We start from the raw sequence: 19,611 nt of genomic DNA, 5'->3' as shown, positions 1-19,611 counted from the left end.
GACTCTTTCTTTACTCTGTTCTTCCCATCTGCAATCTTCTTCCGACACTCATTATGCTTGTGCCCTGCCTTGTTGCAATAGAAGCACTTGATCTTCTTCTTTCTCTTTTTATCATCAGAAGAAGATGGGTTACCAGAGTCCTTACCCTTACCTTTATTTGATCCAGCGTAGAAAGCCAAATCTTCTCCAGTCCTCGTCTTTTGACGCATCTCCTCCTCCAAAAGCATCGCGCTGAAATCCTCAAAGTTAGGCAGATTTCTGTTTTGCGTATTCAGCACCGTAACAAGACCGTCGTACTTTGGTGGGAGAATCCGTATGCACCTTCATGCTAGATTCTTGCTAGTGATGGTGATGCCGATCGCATTCATCTGATCGCACTGATTCTTCACCCTAGTGATGAACTTCTTTGCCGCTTCACTCAAACAATTTTTCGTTCGCGAGTTGAGTCTCTAGATTCTGAATCTGCGTCTGATTAGTGGTCTCATACTGATTTTTCAAGATCGTCCATGCCTCCTCCACTGTGGTGACATGTTGAATTAATGCCATGACGGAATCACGTACATTGCAGACAATAGAACACAGCGCATTTGCATTTCTTCTTGTCCACGCAAGAATCTCATCCGCAGTTGGTACTATCTGTTGTCCTGCATTGGTTGGATCTGGTCTCGCAACCGGCCTCACGTCCACCCCAGTAGCAGTGTCCCAAAGCTCGTATGCGCTTAGGATGGTCTTCATCTTGAACTTCCAGAGTGGATAGTTAGATCCGCCCAATGGGGTTCGCAATCTTGCGGGCTGGGCCATCTCTCACAATCTACTCGCAAATAGAAACACACTACCAAATCTTCTTGCTAGAGTCCAGGCTCTAATACCATGTAAGAAAATAATACATCATCTATGCTCAATAGATAACAGGATCTCGTACGCAAGAGAGAAAGCAGATAGTATGGAGAATCAAAATTTTGATTACTGTAGAACTAATACAATAGATGGCATTGCCTCCCAGCCGTGCGCTCCTGTGAGAGAAGCTTCGATGGTGTGCCAGAAACAGTAGAGGACGGAGGCTGGATGCTAAGGAATCAGGGTTGCTATAGCCAGTGATGAAATGGGCTTCACGGGCTTGCTCTTATATAGCCACTAGTCATAGTCGGTTAGACCCAATGTGGTGACCGACCCAGTCCACCACCCGTCGACTGGGGGTCGGTCCTGAAATAGGCCACCGACCACACGATAGAACCGTGGCATAAAATAGAGCAACTTACCTACGGTGTCCGTTTGGCCCACAGCCATCCGAGATCATTTGGGACTCTAAACGGGCCCCGCAACCCGAGAGTGGGCTGCCCCGAGAAAAGCTCTATCTACCCTCAATGCGGTCAGTCATGGGATGCCTTCCCGCACTTGCATGTAGCCTAGTTGGCAGTGTGCCAACTCCGTCCAGCCATCAGGCCACACATGGCCCCCATCTGGTGTCCAAACCAGGACCTATCGGATAACCGAGCTACTCAAATGCCTTCTCCTCATATGGGGGGCTTACAAGTAGAGTTAGCTGGTTCCCGCATAGTTATACGAGAGTGGAGCATTGATATCTAACAATAGTAGTACAGGTAGGGAGGCGATGCCCATGTCTTAAGAGAAGCCACACCATATCTTATCTTGAGGCCATGTGGATGTCTTGAGTCTTTTCCAAGATGAGGCTTGGAATGAAGTGGAAAAGTCAAAACTGATAGCAGTACAGGCTGTTGGGAGGTTGTTCTCATAGCTAATCTTCTTTATAAGAAAAGGCTAATTGGAATGAGGACTTCAAAACTGATAGTAGAGGCTCTTGCCATAGCCCATTTTCTTGAGATGAGGCTTGGAATGAAGTGGAAAAGTCAAAACTGATAGCAGTACAGGCTGTTGGGAGGTTGTTCTCATAGCTAATCTTCTTTATAAGAAAAGACTAATTGGAATGAGGACTTCAAAACTGATAGTAGAGGCTCTTGCCATAGCCCATTTTCTTGAGATTAGGAAGGCAAGAAAATTGGATCATAGGAGGAGGTCCACACATGAAATCTATAGTCTCTGAGGAGCCAATAGGCAAATGCTACCTCACTACCTCCTCTATGATATACCTCTGATATATAATGTGTTGCACCTCCAAGACCCACCTTTAAGCTCCCTACCATACCTTGAAATTGGAGTGCTGCTCTGCCCATTTGTCTAGCTCATAGCGTTGCAGTATATCCTCCTTCTCCCATTTGCAAAAACAATATAGATCTCTATTGTGTGTTCAGGATCCTTCAGAATTTCCCTTATCAGCTAATGTATGGGAGTTATACATGTCCCTCCTACCAGCATAGCACATTTCTTCTTATATCTTGGCTTCCCCTCCACTATAAAAATTTAACCAAAGGTCCAATAGATCAAAGTCACATCATTACGATATTAGAAAACCACAAGAAAAGCCCACCTTTGATAATTAGGGAAGTGAACGATATTACACCACTATACAAACATCGAAATAAAGTACTTTCACTTCCAAATATTGTGTTAAATAGCACGAGACTACAGATATTGCAACAGTCAATACGTTCAATGAACTACGGCATGTTTTCTTAATACATTTAACAAATTCCAGTGACGTTGCAAAGTACGACAAATTTTGGGCAACATTTTCCTGAAGTCATTCACTCGGCTCAAAAGAGAGAGATCGTTTCCCTATTGCCAGCCCCACAACAAACAATTGCAAGCCTTGGTATAGAGGGAATCTTAAGACAAATCTTAATGTTGAAATGGAGGGATTAACGGCTTGAAATTGCTATGAGTAGACAATGAGAATGGGTCGTAACAACAACAACCAACTGGATGAGAAGCAGAGCTTCCTAACTTGGAGTGGCTCATGCACAAGCTACAAGACAAAAGGGAGGGATCATGTCTTTGGCATGCATACCTTCACCATTTGCCATATCTACATCCACATGCGTTGGAAGAACTCGATTGTCATTGTAGTGATATTGGATGTCAGATTCCTTGCTTGTCACTATCATGTGTCTGAGCCACTTTACCATGCACCCTTTGATGAATGTCTCGAGTATGATCATTCACATAGGGAGCCCGTGATCTCTAAAGGCTAGCCATTTTGCAAAGTATGCAACCAAAATATCTCGAGAGGGGTTAACGACCTGAAATTGCTGTGAGCAGACAATGAGAATGGGTCATAACAACAACAATCGACTGGATGAGGAGCAGAGCTTCCTAACTTGCAGTGGCTCATGCACAAGCTACAAGACAAAAGGGAGGGATCATGTCTTTGGCATGTGTACCTTCACCATTTGCCATCTCTACATCCACATGCATTGGAAGAACTCGATTGTCATTGTAGTGATATTGGATGTCAGATTCCTTGCTTGTCACTATTATGTGTCTGAGCCACTTAACCATGCACCCTTTTATGAACGTCCCTAGTATGATCATTTGCATAGGGAGCCCGTGATCTCTAAAGGCTAGCCATTTTGCAAGTATGCAACCAAAATATCTTGAGATTCATTAATTGCAACACCTATGGATATGCTAGTACCATAGCGCGATCCTCCCCTGCTAGGCAACAACTCCTCACCCTTGAAGTAGACATGATGAGCTCCCTTTCTTTTGCTATGAATCCCACACCGACAAAGAAAATCACATAGCTGTGCTCCTGCCACACCGATGTTGAAATACCAGCAGTGCCCCAATTGAATTCAATAGTTTGTTGTACCATGTTGTGTTCTTTTCATTGATTTCTAGTGCAAACCAAACAGGCGGCTCCCAAGGCTTGAATTCATAGATTATCTGCCCCATCCACAGTGTTTGTGGCCTTTTTATGAGGCCAGAAACTTTGATAGTCCATTCATCAAAATTTGCTCGAGGAACGTAGCCATGGTTGCATACATAATTCAAAGAAGTAGGCATAATAAACCCATGCTACATTAAGCGACGCAGGGGGGATGCCAGCCTGTGAGCCTGACGAGCTCGAGGTGTCTTCTGATCCAACTATCTACCATTCCATCGTCCTAGGGATGGACTAGGTAATCTTGGACGGAATCATGTGGGTAAGAAACACCAACAAGATGGTTGTCATTATCATCATCTGAGTTTGATTCAATGGTGGGGAAAAGGATTAGCATCGTCCGACTACTGCAGCATCAAAAAATCATCCAGTGCTATGTTTGTGGGTTCCAGAGGCAGGAGATTGTTGTCAATTCATAGCGTGAGTATGATCCAATGAAGAGGGGAGTTGATATGCAATAGCATTGGGCTACATCACATGATTCTCCTGTAGGGGCAGAGCTACATCAACGAGTGGCAGGGCAGGAATGGGGGTGTCGAAGGAGAGGGGGAGTGGGGATACATGGACATGAGAGGGTGGTGGGTGGAGGAAGCAATGAAGGAGGTGAGGAGGGAGGGAGGGAGGAGATGTCCATGGTGAGGCAGAAAGGACGAGGAGGAAATGCAAAATGTGGCTATGGCGAAAAAAATGAAACGATGGAAGTTAGGAAATGTGGCTTCGATTGAACTTCACAAAAGAAAAAAAGAGTATTAAATTTTATTAAAATCGTTTAACACGTGGCTCAATGAGAGGCCGGATTTTCATTTTATTCCACAATGCTCCCTGCCTAAAGACCCTCTCTCTCTCTCTCTCTCTCTCTCTCTCTCTCTCTCTCTCTCTCAAGGATTGGTTAACCTAACCTAACGTCCCTAACTACCTATGAGTAAGAGTTTTTTTTTTGGGTGGGGAGGGTAAGATTAGAGTAACCTAATGTGGTTAGTTTCTTACTAACAACGGTTAGATTTTATCTCACTCACTTCTCTCTAATTCTCTTGTACTCTCTCTCTACCTCTCCTCTCTCTACTCTTATATCACTCCCTGTCTCTCTCCTCTCTTTCGCGAGGCGACGATGGCATCGTACGATGGTGGCAACCCCTAGGCCCACAGCATTGAAGGCATGTGGCACATGTAGTGCTCAAGGCCCGTGGCATCCTAAGCATGCAGTGCTTGACGTGTGGTGCTCTCGAGGAGTGCAGCACTCAATGCATGGCATGACACCTAATGATGCAAAGCACGTAGTGCGGTGTCTGACGGTGCACGATGCTTGGTGCTAGAGGCTTGTGGCACTGGGGCATGGTGCCTTAGGCTTGCAGTGCGAAGTGCCCGTGACCCTCGAGGTGCTCCATGGCACGAGGCACGTGCGACAACAGATGCGCCCATGGCTTTGCATGCGATGCTTGGAGGGGATTAGAGGGAGGGAGCTAGAGGGGTGAAGGGGGGAGTAGAGAGAGGTGAGGGAGAGGAGGAGAAGGGAGGAGGGGGTGGAGAGAGGTGGGGGGTGGAGGGAAGAGGGTGGAGAGAGGGGGTGGAGAGAGCCGGGGGGTGGAGAGAGAAAGAGGGAGGGAGGTAGGGGAAGGGGATATGGGGTGGAGTGAGAAAAGGGTATAGAGAGTGGTAGAGAGATGGTGGGGAGAGCGGGGAAGGGGATATGGGCTAGAGTGAGAAAGGGGGTGTAGAGAGAGGTAGAGAAATGGTGGGGTGGAGGGGGGTAGAGAGATGGTGGGGTGGAGGGAGGTGCGGAGATGGTGGGGTGGAGGGGGGAGAGGATGACTACCTTGAGTGGTGGAGTTGGGGGATGGATGGAAAAAGTGGAGGTGGTGGGAATTGGAGGTGGAGGGGATGAATGACAGAAAAAGTGGAGGTGGTGGGGAGGGGATGATGGGAGGTGGAGATAGAGATGGTGGAGATGGAGTGAAGAAGTTTGACAGAAAAGGTGTTTGTAGAGGGGGGAGGCTAACAGAAAAAGTGGTGGTGGTGGTGGAAATGGTGGACGGAACCGGGGAGGTTAGCACATGAAGCAAAAATCGAGCATGTGTTTGCATGTGTGAAAAAGAACCCCCTTCCAAAAACCATTCAAGACACATCCCTCAAGCCAAAGGAGTGAAAAAATGCTTCCGATTGGTGCAAAAGGATAATGTTGACTTACATAATCACATTAATATAATAAACACCCATAATTAACCCTTAATCCCCCCACATCCTATAAAAGCAACACCGACCTCCCCCCCTTCACTTTTCCCAGCCAATTCCATCTCTCATTCATCGCCAAATTCCGTCAAGCCTCCATATTTTCCATTTACATCCATTTTTCGTCCAACCTCCCAAAATGTTATCATTGTCTCTCCCAAGTGCAGGTTCCTAGGGCATTGGTCACCTACAGTTGTGTTGTTACTCATTGTAGCATAGGTGTTCACAAGTGTAGCATAGGTCCTCGGGTCATATTTCAATGAGAGGTGTAGGCTAAAGTGTGGAACATAGATCTCATGTGCGCGTGGGTGATAAAGAGGGCTTGATCACAACGATGGATGGAGGCTCTCACCTCCACGGGAGTTCAATGGTTTAAAAGGGGGTTGTTGGGTTCGAAAAGGGGTAGGCTTTTAGTATTTCTCTCTCTAGATCTTGATTTTGCAAGTATGATTGAACCTTTTGAACCATCTTTCAGGCTCAAGATATTACAAGCGAAGCTTTGCCGCTACTCTACACACACAATGATCTCATCATTGTTGCTCTAGACTACTCTTCTGGCCCTTGTTGCCATAGGGCTAATAGTGTGATTGCCCTAAATTAGACCGATGGTCAAAACACCGAGCTGGTAGTTATGCGGCTGACCTAAACCAGCCCAATGGTTGAAATTATTTTATTTTGTAGTAGTGAAATTGTTTTGTTTTCTAGTAGCTTTGATTAGTTTAATTAGGTTGATTAGATTGTTTTTTTGCACATACCTGTGTTTGTTTTCCTCATACTAGTGCTAAAAACATAGTGTTCGTTTCCCTAAAATTTTATTTCCTGCTGGTTAGTTGAGTAGACAGAGTTGTATCTGAAGTTTATGACTTAAAACCCTGACTTTTTTATTAGGCAAAGGACCTTTGAGCATTATAAGCCCTAGTACATCAGGAAACTCAAAGATAGGAATGTGTGTTGTTGTAAAACACACATAGACTTTGACCTAGCCTCACAAGCTTTGAATGACTTGAGATCTGATCATGTTGGAGCATTCCTTTGTGGAGATAAATGCCTATGTCTTGTAAATGAATGTGTAGTTTGTAGGCCACCTGGATAAGATGACCCTGGTTAGGAAGATTTGATAGGCTTTTTCATGTTTATTATTCTACCACTAATCCGTATATCATTGCATAGGGGAACAATCAATGTACAGTAAACAAAGCCTCAAGACTAGTGTCATGCGTAGAGTGTTCCATGAAGTCAAAGTGAATGAAGTGCAAAGGAGAAATAGACACAACTGTGAAGTCATTAAAGGAACTCATAGTTTGAGAGAGTGTGTAAGAGAAAGGGTGAGGGTGCAAGAGAAAGGGTGGAAATGTTAGGGGCAAGTGGGAGGTGGTATGGGAGTGGAGAGCTCTTTAAACAATGAAATGAAAATGAGGGCCCATTCTTTCATATAGGGCCCAAAAACCTAATTTTATAATTACTTATTTTTAATAAAAACTCTAAAAAAAGTAAAATTGGTGCAACCTTGAGCTAAATACTTATAATCAACATCCAATATCTCAAAATTTCTCATTTGGCCATTATACTTTGGCTTTATTGCAAATAACATAACTAAAATTACAAAGAAATTTTGAAAATTATGCATGGGCATCCACATTGGAAGTCTACACCATCATTTTCATCTGTCTCCACCCATATGCGCCCTTGTCTATAACAGGTTTGATGGAATAGAATGAAGGATTCAGCAAATGGAACAAAAGAGATGTTTATTCAAAAGAGGAGAGGCCCTTATAAGGGCAACTGATACAATGCATGTGCCCCAAAGGAGAGCATCTCTAGATCCACAAATCACTCCACGGATCTCTCAATCAAGCCCATGAATCTCTCAATAACACCTAATAGAACCTTCTACCACCTAACCTAGTCACACTAACCACCATGTGGTGACACACAAACTCACACAAACCTTGTACTCCTTGGTACACCCCATTACATCAATTTGTCCTTCAAGGTTGCACGCCACCTTGCATGATTCTGTCTTGCATTTGATGAGTTGTATATTCTTCTTCGACGTTTCGTGTTAATATCTTGCACTGCATGGGACACTAAGGACTCTTTGAATGCTAGTATTGCAATTGCTCTTATTTTGATATGACTATACCACCATTGAATTAATTGAACCATTGGGATTGACTTAGTTCTACCACCCCTATGTTGGGTCGCTCTATTATATGCACAACGTGCTTGCCAATGCAATCTTTCCATGCCCTGAGTGTGGACCACACTCCGATGCTTCCATAATTCCATGCCATGTATGGTGCATGAGCATATACAATGTGCTGCCAAATAGAAAAAAAAATTAGTAAATATAGGGCCATTCAATATGCACATCTCAATGTCCAAGTTAGAGATTACCATTTACTGTGTGAAATGATTCTTTCCCCAAGCTATCTCCATATTCCAGCTAAAGTCATTCACTGCATTAATGAAACACTGTGCATCATCATCTTCAAATCTTTTCTTTTATAGTAAAGGTACCAAGCTATCAAGAGCTAACCACACTCATGCCTTTTCCAATCTTTTTTGTCCCTTCCCCCTCGTTCACAACAAGAATTGTGTAACTTTCTCCATACATCAAACTCATTAGCACATTTGAGCTTGTGATTCTTCTTCTTTGCAGAAAGGAATTTTAAAGCCTTGACACCACCAAAGCTTGGCTTACAAGGAGCATTGCCTGTTTTTCCATATCTTTTCTCATCTTTTGTAATCTTTACTTGCCCAGAGTGTAGTCCCATATCTGAAAGAACCTTTTCAATTCTTGCAATCATCCTCTCAGTATCTTGTTGGGGCTTCAAGTTATATGCATCAATGATGTACAGATGCACCAACTTTTCAATTATTCTCACAATAGCATGAAGTGCACAAATGTGTACTCGCTTAAGAGGAATTTCAAGAATTGGGCTCCATGATGGATCTTTCCCTGGAGCATCCCTATCCGGTGCCTTAGTTTGATCTATCTCTGCAAGTTTAGAGGCCCATTTCTTTTGATTCTTTTTACCACCCTTTGTAGGTACTCTTGTTTGCATGCACAATGGACCAAGATGTCTTGTATTTGCTCCATGTGCCACATTAAACATACATTTAATTGTCTTGAGGTCAGTAGTAGCTACATGCCATTGTACATGGTAGGATCCATAGCCCTCAACTTCAAGTAGCTCACCATTGTTATGACCTTTGATCACACTTGGGATATTGGTTTGGTAAAAAAAGCACTTCAAATTTGAACATGACTCTTTTGGCATCTGCAAAAAAAACTCACATGTTATTTTAAAATATTCTAGGTCTTTTTACATTATTGCATTAAAATTCAAATTTCCATCATACCTCAAAGGCAGCCAACCACCAAATCTCCTGTTCTGATTGCACGTTCTGATTGCACACTGAACTGTCTTGCATCAATAAGGTCAACTTCAAGATCCAGTATTCTATTCATCATTGTCAAACTAACTCTTTCTAACTTCTGACCTTTGACCACCTCACTTTCATCAAGCTTTAGTACAATCTTTAGCGTACCATTGCATTCCTCCATAGGCATATCATAAAACTTCACCATGGCTTGCAAAACTCTTCGAACATCCATCACAAAGTTATTGTTGTTTGTCAATTCCAATTCTTTAGACTCTCTAGCCTTTGTTTTCAAAGTTATTGCACTACATACATGTTGGGGCTCACCGAATGAATTAAGTATGCCCAAATTGAGTGCATGCCTGGCCTTATCACATCAGTTGATTTAGGAAGCAGGGCATTAACTTTTGCTCCCACACAAAGACATGTTTTTTTTCAGCTCTTAAATATGAGCCGATATGCCCTTGTACTTATCCCTACAGTATCACAAACTCCCTGTGCACTAGTTGCATTGAAATGCTCCACAACTTTGTTCATTGACTTAGATGTTATCTTTGATTTTAGACTTTTAAATTTTGGATGTTGTATAACATACTACAACATTTTTTTCATAAACACTTCACCCATAGCACCATAGTGTTCATCATGGATAGACATGAGTTCTGAAACACTCCTACAAGCTCTCACTTGATGCTTCCAATGACCACTTTTCTTGGATATTTCATCCATTTGACACAATTTCCTCTTACGTAGTCTTGGACCCATTGGAGTATCCTTCATGAATGATAATATTTTTCCTAACTTTTTGATCTCATCCTTTAGAGTTGTGTTTTGCATCTATAAGTGAATTGCATTTATAGTTCTCTCTCCCAATTGAGTATCTAATATTTGAAACTTTACCTGTAATTTTTTATTTTTCTTCTCTATGCCCATCATATGCAGACATTTGAACACTTGTGGCTTGCATACATGATACCAAATGTTGATTCCAAGCCTCCAACATTGCGATCCTTTTGTCTCTTTCATTAAGCAAAGATTGATATTGGCTATGAAGGCTACTTGCTCCATGATAAATCAACCTTCGACAATATCCTAACAAACCATTCTCACCCTTACATAGGAACTTTATTAAGCTGGTCAATCCATGGAATTAAGGAGTTTGACAAGTTTGTGGATCTACTGGATATATTTTCCCTTCTAACCACAAATCCATATGTGTTTTTCCTTGATTTTAAAGAGCTACTAAATCACTTTCACTTGCTAAGGAGGATTCATTCCTCTTTAAAAATGGTGCATTCTCTGCATCTATTTGAAAATAGATATCCACCTTTTTTTAATTCAGAGGGGTTTGCATGATTTCATACATTTTCCACCTAATATAATATAACATTGACATCAACAAACAAGATACAAACATGACATGTTTCAAAAAAGTATCAAACCAAGCAAAAATAAAAATCCCAATTGCATTCAAAATCTAACGATTGAAATCTACAAATTCAAAAAAACATTTACTTATCATCAAACACTATTAAACTATGTGAATGAACAATACCTCACATGGATCTTTGAAGGTTAAATGTGATCAAACTTGTCCTCCTCAATGGTCCCTCTTGTAATCCAGGATGTTGAAGTTGATGGATTTTTCTCCAAAACTAATTATATGCTTTCAAACAACTCCAAATCTATTTCAAACCATCTTCTGTAATAAACGTCAATAGTACAAACAAACAAATCTTTCTTCCTCTTCAAATCATGTATTAAAATAAAACAACACAATTACCAAAACAAACTACAAATTAACTGCTTCTTCAAAGTTGCATCATAAAATCTCGTTATTTTCATTGTCTTGCATTGTTCTAAAGGTTTTCTCACCTGAATCTCCATGCAAGGTGCTCTGCTGATAGACCCTAATTTGAGTTGAAAACTAAAAACATTCTAAAACTACATGAATGAATAGTATCTGATTCTTGGAGCAAGGTTCTTTGAAAGAAAAATGTGATGAAACTTGTCCCTCCCAATGGTCCCAAATGTGTTCTAGGAATGATGAAGTTGATGGTTCTTGCTTCAAAACAAATTATATGCTCCCAAACATCTCAAAATCTATTTCAAGCAATATTATGTAGAAAACTATTGATAGTAAGAGTGTAAAAGACTCATTTCTCATGAAATTTCTTACAAAACAAACAAATCTTTTAAGGTTTTCAAACCATGTAATAAAACAAAACAACACAACAACACAAAATGGACTACGAACTAACTCTTTCTTCAAAGTTTCATCATTAACAAACAAATCTCGTCATAATCACTGTGTTGCATTGTTCCAAAGATTATCTCACTTGAACGTCCATACAAGCTGTCTGGATGGACCCCAAACCTTCACAAATGGTTCAAAATCATGCAACCTTAGAGATCGCAGTAGGGAAAGTGACTAATATTGAGAGATGGGCAAAAGAAAGATTGATTTTCATGCATCAACAACTGCAATGCCTGAAAGTCAATCTTCTTTGAGCCTTTCTAAAAGAATATTATCCAGTAGCTCCTTCTAAGCTCTAAACTTCCTGCATCATTCATGGTTTGCTTAGAACATTGATTGCCTTATCTTCTTGAATGAAATGATTTCAGATCGTGGGAGAATATTAAAAGAGAGAGGAACCGATGAGATTTAAAGGAGAAGCGCCCAAAATAGAGAAAGGAGAAGGTAGGTTGAATCTCATTCAAAAATCTTGAAAGTTTTGAAAGAAATCTAGGTAGAGAAGAGAAGTGATGAGATTTTGGCATGAGATTCCATCCCATGAGAGGGAGAATAAAGAAAGAATCTTCTCGCTCAGGAGCCAGAAAGAAATTTGAAAAGAGGGTTGGAGCAAATAAAAATTCAAAATGGTGCTCAGAAATGAGGGGGAAGGAAGAGGAATGAGAGAGAATGAAAGGAGTATGATAGTTGGATGGGAGGATTTGGTTATAGTTAAAAAACGTGATGGGAGAGTTGAGGTAGCAAGTGGGTGCTCCACATTATTGTTTGGGCCATTGAATAAAGAAATAGAGAAGTCAGGCCACTTCCAATCTTCTATTGGGTTTTATTCACCTTATTCTTCCATGTCACCAGCCCAAGGGCTCCCTTATAGGGCCCTTTTTTAGTCCAAATTTTTTGTATTTCTCAGTTTGGTTATAGTTAAAAAACCTGATGGGAGAGTTGAGGTAGCAAGTGGGTGCTCCACATCATTGTTTGGGCCATTGAATAAAGAAATAGAGAAGTGAGGCCACTTCCAATATTCTATTGGGTTTTATTCACCTTATTTTTCCATGTCACCAGCCCAAGGGCTCCCTTATAGGGCCCTTTTTGAGTCCAAATTTTTTGTAATGGGATCCAGGAGTATGTTGTCTCTGTGCTAGCATGGAATTAGGTAGCATAAAATGTGTGTGTAGAGTAGCGGCAAAGCTCTGCTTGTACTTACATAAGGCTAGGAATAATCTCTCTTAGGAATCCAACATGCAAGTCCTATATGCAAATCCAACATGCAAGTCCGACATGCATGTGCAAACTGCAAGTCCTACATGCTGTTTGTACATGCAACTCCTACATGCAACTTCTAGATGCAAGTTCTACATATAGAGAGAGAATGTCTTACAATTCCTACATACGGAATGACAAGCTCTCCAACTTTGATAAATACCCATAATGGAATGAAGCCCACACTATTTGGGGCATTTTGTTGAGTTCTACTTTGGTATTCCAAGCAATTGTCTCCAAGTGTCCATGCTTCCTTGCACTCTACATCCAAAATCATCTATGGTGGACAAGAAGTTACTTGAGGAAGAAGAGGAAGAAAAAGAAGAAAGTGAAGGAAGCTCCCATGAAAGTGAAGAGGAAAGTGAGAGAAAGAGTGAAATAACATATTTAAGCAGGGAAGAAGTGGGCATGATATTACTAGAGAATGAGGATGAAGGTGAGGACTATGTGGGGCAATCAGAGGCTAAGGAGGATTCATGGGTTGACTTCATGCAGCTAGTGGAGGAAATGGAGGTAGAGCACATGCAAGCTATTCAGGAACACAACAATCTTAAAAAGGTTAGCATCGAGAAGACAGAAGAAAATGTGATTAATGAAGAGAGAGACCTTACTATTATTGGATTTAAGGAAGAAGAGGGTGCAAATGTTTATCCAGCGCATACACATAAAGCGCATACACATATTAATGATGAATTGAAGCATGACAAGATATGTCTCCTTTATGAAGGCAAGGATTATAAGTAGAAATATGTTAAGGAAAGCAAGAAAGTCTTTGATATTGGAGGGCCCACTTCCTCCATCAATCTCAAGCAATGGTCAAGTTCACTTTTCCCTTTTGACCCAGGAGGACAACAAAAAAACAAGGATATGTGCATGCTCTAGCAGTTGGGGGGAGGGCGAAATGTGGGGCTTCTTTTGTGCGGCTAATATCTTTTTGTAAAGGAGGAAAATGCCATATAGGCCATTTATAGGAGCACTGATGTGTAGATGATACTAGAACTGATAGGCATGTCATATGTAAGCTAGCACAGATAGGGTAGGATATGATAGCTATTGAATAGTACAACAGTGACCTCTTTCATTTTTTGAGAAGATATTTTGTATTGACTATATATTTCATAAATAAATGTTTGCTTGTATGAGAGCCCTTCTTGCAGGAAATGATGACATGATCTTTGTGGTTGATTTGGTGATTGAATGACCCATAGAGGTTGGATGTGGATTGTTGGAACCTTGACTCCGTTATGTCTAGTGGATGATGAAATGAATGAAGACCTCCAAGGGGAATATGCTCTTGAGGACATTCTAGTAATGAAGTGAGGGTGAAATGGCACAAATAGGTGTGGTTATTAAGGAACTAAAGGAGAACCAATGCTTTGTCATAAAGATATGTGCACAATGAAAAAGATAGGACCACAAAGATCATGGAAAAAGAAATTAAAGGGATGGCTCCCATTGGTGGTTCAAAAGAGCCAATCAATGGCCAGATTTTTGCATGGAAAAGGAGGGGACTTGAGCTAGGAAGCGTGAAGTGAAACTGCCAGTCATATAACAATAAGAAAGGTGGTTGGATTGGATTAATACCATCTTCTTATTCATCTCAAATTATAGAGGGTAGTTGATCGTGTTTTTCATGGACTTGTGTTTATTTCGATTCATGGTGGGAGTCACCCATCTTGTTTTGTCACTTTTAGTTCGAGGCTTAGAGGTCATTGATGATTATAAAGAGCTAATGATCTCGTTCACAGCTTATTACCTAGATGGTGGGAGCACCATTAGTTCTAGGGAGTTAAATTTGGATTGTGGGAGATTTTTGTGGGTTCGCAGGTGATTACAAAGCTCAAGAGGCTGGCCAATTCTTATTCTTAGTTTTGTTTGTAGAATGGAAGTCGAAAGATTTGGTTCGCCATAGTGTAGCTCGTGAGCACAAGGAGCTACAAGCTATGATTCTAAGGCTTTGTTTGCTATAGTGAACATGGAAGGTCATCTACAATTCATGGAAAATCCTACTTTTGTTAGAGTGTTTTGTAGATGATTGCAAGGGTGACAGAATGTGTTTTAGAGACCTTTGCTTGCTTGAGAGTGGTCGATTTTTAGTCTAGGGAGTTCTAGCTCTTTCTTGCAATATGTGGCTAGTCTGACTTGCTTTTGTGGAGCTTTATTTTCTTGCCTTTGTCTTGGCGCATCAGTTGACAGTAGCTGATTCTAGACCATGAGCTTGTTGCTCATCTCAATCAGTGTTGTGGGTGATCACAAGAGTCGGGTGGTGATCACAGAGAATATTGATTTCAGTTATGAAGATTTTTCTCGCTCGAGTGGATATTGGGTTGCGATCATAGGGTTTTTTGGCTTGAGTCAAGGCTAATAGGAATCTTTTGTTTGAAGGCTGGGAAACCTTTGCTAACTCCAGAGGATCCGTGGGAGTTTTCAGTTGCTTTCATCAAACTGTGGGTGCACTAGTAGTGAAGGGGCATGGCTGATTCAAAGTAACACTCTTCCTGCTTGTTTGAAGAGGCTTGTGGATATTTGCTAGCAACCTATTGTTTGTTGCAGTTGATAGTGGAAGCTAATCTTAGCTCGTGAGTAGTTTTGCTCATTTGAAGAGATTGCACATGGTGGACTTCATTTCAGAGGCTATTGTATGTCCCAAGAATTTGTAGCTCTGATATAAGTGGTTGCTCATCTTAGTTCATGGTTTCTCCTTGCTCAAGGGATATTCGGGGTGGCCAATTTGACAAAGAAGGGCGGTGCTAATTTTTAGTTGAGCATAGAGGTTGTTCAGGGGTATTTTGTGAATTTTGCCTTAGTTTGTGGAAGGCATGCTTGGTGAAACAGCTCAATTTTTTCATGAGGAGTAAGTCTCTTGTCAGGAAATTGCAAAAGCCAACTGACAGTTGGTTGTAAGCAGAAGTAGAGTTCGAGGTCCATCTGTGGTTCTTCGGTATCCAGTCGATCATTTTGGCAACAAGTTCTTCTTTTGATCCTACAAGAGTATTTTCTTATGAGCCCATTATTTTTAGGAGTTTATGATTGTCATATGGTTTAGTGATCATTTGAATTTTTGATGGTTATAGATGTTAGAATTATTATCATACTCTAGGTAGTGACTAATGTATTGTAATAAGTAGATTAGGGGCACTTTTCCCTCTATGAGGTTTTTCCCCCTAATCACAGTCTAATCCCTAACTACGGTTAGTTGAATGATTGTTCAGTTTGCTGTGTTTTTTGGTTTATCTGGAAAAAATGGCTCAGAAAAGCCCCAATGAGGTGTTTGGAGTCCTCACACAGGAGGATTAGTTGGATGGCACCGACTACTCCTTGTGGAGTTTTATGGTTTGCAACATCTTGGTTGGCAGAAATCTTTGGGATTATGTCAATGGAGATGAAGCAAGGCCAGATTCTATGGCTACACCTATTACTCCCACAGCTGGAGGCAGGGGTAGAGGTCAAAATGTAGCACAAGCAATTGGAGAAGCTATTGCTCTAGTGGCTCTTATAGCAGAGTAGAAAAGATGGGATTCTAGGGATGCACAAGCTCTATTTGTGATTTCTCTTTCTGTTAAGAGGTTCATTATTCCTCAGAATCAGTCATACAAGACCTCAAAGGCAGCTTGGGAGATATTAGAGAGAATGTTTGCAGCAAGAAATGATGCTAAAGTTTCCTTCATGAAGAGAGAGCTTTCTCATATGCACAAAGGCTCTAGGGTTTAACCCTAACCCTAAATCCCTCCCCCCTCCATTCATCTAGAAACCCACTCCACTCCCTCATTCTTCTTCTTCCACATCTAGCCTCCATCCTCTTCCCCATTTTGAGCCCTATGCAAGACCCTCCTCCCTCTCCATCGATCACCACCCTACTCCCATCCTCATAGTCATTCACAGGAATCACCTAGCCATCCACCCACCCATTGACCCTCAACATTCTTGTTACATGGACAAAGATTTGGAAGAGCATTGTAGGTGACCACCTCCTACTCCCTTCCAAATTCTGTCAAGTTTTCCATCCGCCAAGTTTTCTGTACCCCCCTCCACACCCCACTCCACCTCCACCCCCTCCACTAGCCCATTTATCCCCCCCCTCCACTCCACTCCCCCCCCATTCCCCCACCCACCGTACTCCCACCACACCATCTGCCCCCCCCCCCAACCACCCCCTCCACCTTCCCAATCACCCCCTCCGCCTTCCCAACCTTGCCCCCCCCCTCCCACCCACCCCTCTTAATACTCCACTCAAAGCTAGGCAAAGTCTAGCCAAGCAGCAATGCAGATGCACAGAGCTGCCCACGGCGGTAGCCATTCTACCCACGGTAGCAGCAATTTTGCCTGTGGTGGCTCCTTCGGTGCTTGGCTCCTCCACCCGGTGGCTCCTTCGATGCATGCCCTACTTCTGCTGGTGCTCCTCCAGTCGCACCACACTGAGTCCTCCGTGGCAGCCGATGCCCGAGCTCGCGCCTCATGGCCTTTGTGCCCCCCTTCTGGCCGCCCTACCCTCCTTCTCCGATCGCCAACCCCTCCACTTCACCCTCCTCCTCCACCACCCCTCTCCCCTCACTCCCCCTACCCCCCACCCCCCTCTCCTCCATCCCCACTCCTCTCGGCAGTCCCTGCCCCCCCCCCCCCCCGCCCCTCTTTTTGGTTTTTTTTTTAAAAGTAACCTTACCCTTACCCTAACCCTAACCAGCTCACTAACCTAGGCTAGGTTAGTTAGGGTAGGTAAAAAATTAGGTTAGCAATTTAGCTATAGTTAGGCTAGTTAGATTAATGAGATTAGTTAGGTTATATTAACTAGGGTAACTAAGTTCGCTCAATTATAGTAACTAAACTAGATAGTTAGGTTAGTTAAATTAACTGGATAGTTAGACTAACTAGTAGTTAAACGAACCTACCCTAGTTCAGTTACCTTAAATCTAAAGGCCATTCACACCACACAAGTTTAAGGACCAAGACCCTCAAAAGGCCTAATTTTGGCCCAAATTTAACCCTCCATTACTCGCTCATTTAGTGCCCAAATTGAACCCAGTTTGAACTACAACTTTACACACAAAAACTTCATGCTATGAGAGATTTTTACAGCCCATTACACACCATTTTAGAATCCCTAGAACTCGTGAATTTGCATACCCTTGTGGGCTAAGTTTTGGACTAATTTGTTCATAACTTTCACTCGTGATCTCCGATCGACAAACTATCTACACCGGCACATTCTTGCACTCAAGGGGGACACTCCTAGGCATAATTGAAACAAAATAAAGTACATCTGAAGCAAACATTTAACAAAAAATATTACATACAAAGATGCTAGCACTTTGTCTTTGTGACACTTCTTTAAACACTTTTAGCACTTGTCAGCACCACCACTGTGGCAGGACTGGGTGTCACTTTTTGCCCTTGTTGGCACTTTCTTACACTTTTGACCTAGTACACCTCATAGTGCTATCGTAGGTAGGAATTTCTTACAATTTTGACCCAGAACTCCTCGTGTGCAGGGGACAATATGAGCACCTCTTAATTGAAATAAGTTTATCTCTATGCCAACATGGACTTTACATAATGTGTGTAGAGTAGCGGCAAAGCTCCACTTGTACTTGCATAAGGCTAGGAACAATCTCTCTTAGAAATCCTCAACATGCAAGTTCTACTTGCAACTCCTACATGCATGTTCTACATGCAAGTCCTACATGTGAGATTCCTACATGCGAGTTCTACTTGCAACTCTTTCATGCATGTTATACATGCAAGTCCTACATGTGATTCCTACATACAAGTTCTACTTGCAACTCCTACATGCATGTGCTACATGCAAGTCCTACATGTGATTCCTACGTGCGAGTTCTACTTGCAACTCCTACATGCATGTTCTACATGCGAGTTCTACATGCAACTCTACATGCAACATGCAACTCCTACATGCAACTTGCAACTCCTATATGCGACTTCTATATGCAAGTTCTACATGTAGAGAGAGAATGTCTTACAATTCCTACATGCAGAGAGAGAAGCTCTCCAACTTGTATAAATACCCCATAATGGAATGAAGCCCACACTCTTTGGGGCATTGTGTTGAGTTCTACTTTGGTATTCCAAGCAACTGTCTCCAGTGTCCATGCTTCCTTGCACTCCACATCCAAAAGCATGTCCTAACCTTGCAACTCCTCCTCCCCTCTCCTCCTACCTTGCAACCCATCCTCACCCTCTCCTCCTCCCCCCCCTCCTCCTCCTCCTCCTCCTCGTCCCTCCTCCTCCTCCTCCTCCTCATCATGCTCTTACATCTTCTCTCTCCTTTCCCCCCATGCTCTTACATCTTCTTCCACTCCCACTCCTATGCTTCCCCTAAACCCTTAGTTCCTCAACCCTTAACCTCCATGAACTATGAGGGAGACGAGTTCTCCACCATGTACTCTACCCTGAACCTTGGATCCTCCTTCTAACCCTTGAACCTCTTTTAAACTCTGGAACCTCTTCTAAACTTTGGAACCTCTCTCTAAACCTTAGAACCTCCTTCTAAACCCTGAACCTCCCTCTAACCCTTAAACTCCTCCTAAACCCTTCAACCCCTAATGAAGGTGAAAGCCTTCATTACCTCAACCATGATGGTGCACGTTCCTTTCACACATGCATGCACTATGTTTGCTTACCACACTTAAGCCTACTTCGCTCACCGAAATATGACTCAAGGTCTTAAGCT

General features: G+C 42.2%; 1 pseudogene; it reads right to left on the bottom strand.

The window, feature by feature from the left end:
* Positions 1 to 3,246: 3,246 nt before the first annotated feature.
* Positions 3,247 to 11,302, bottom strand: LOC147888760 (nitrate reductase [NADH] 2 pseudogene; annotated as a pseudogene).
* Between the last annotated feature and the right edge of the window lie 8,309 nt (positions 11,303 to 19,611).

This window comes from Dipteris shenzhenensis, chromosome 21, assembly GCF_047967505.1.
Source record: "Dipteris shenzhenensis isolate YYH24624 ecotype China chromosome 21, Dip_SZ_1.0, whole genome shotgun sequence".
In the NCBI taxonomy this organism is placed as follows: Eukaryota; Viridiplantae; Streptophyta; class Polypodiopsida; order Gleicheniales; family Dipteridaceae; genus Dipteris; species Dipteris shenzhenensis.
This window is presented reverse-complemented; position numbering and strand designations above follow the sequence as displayed.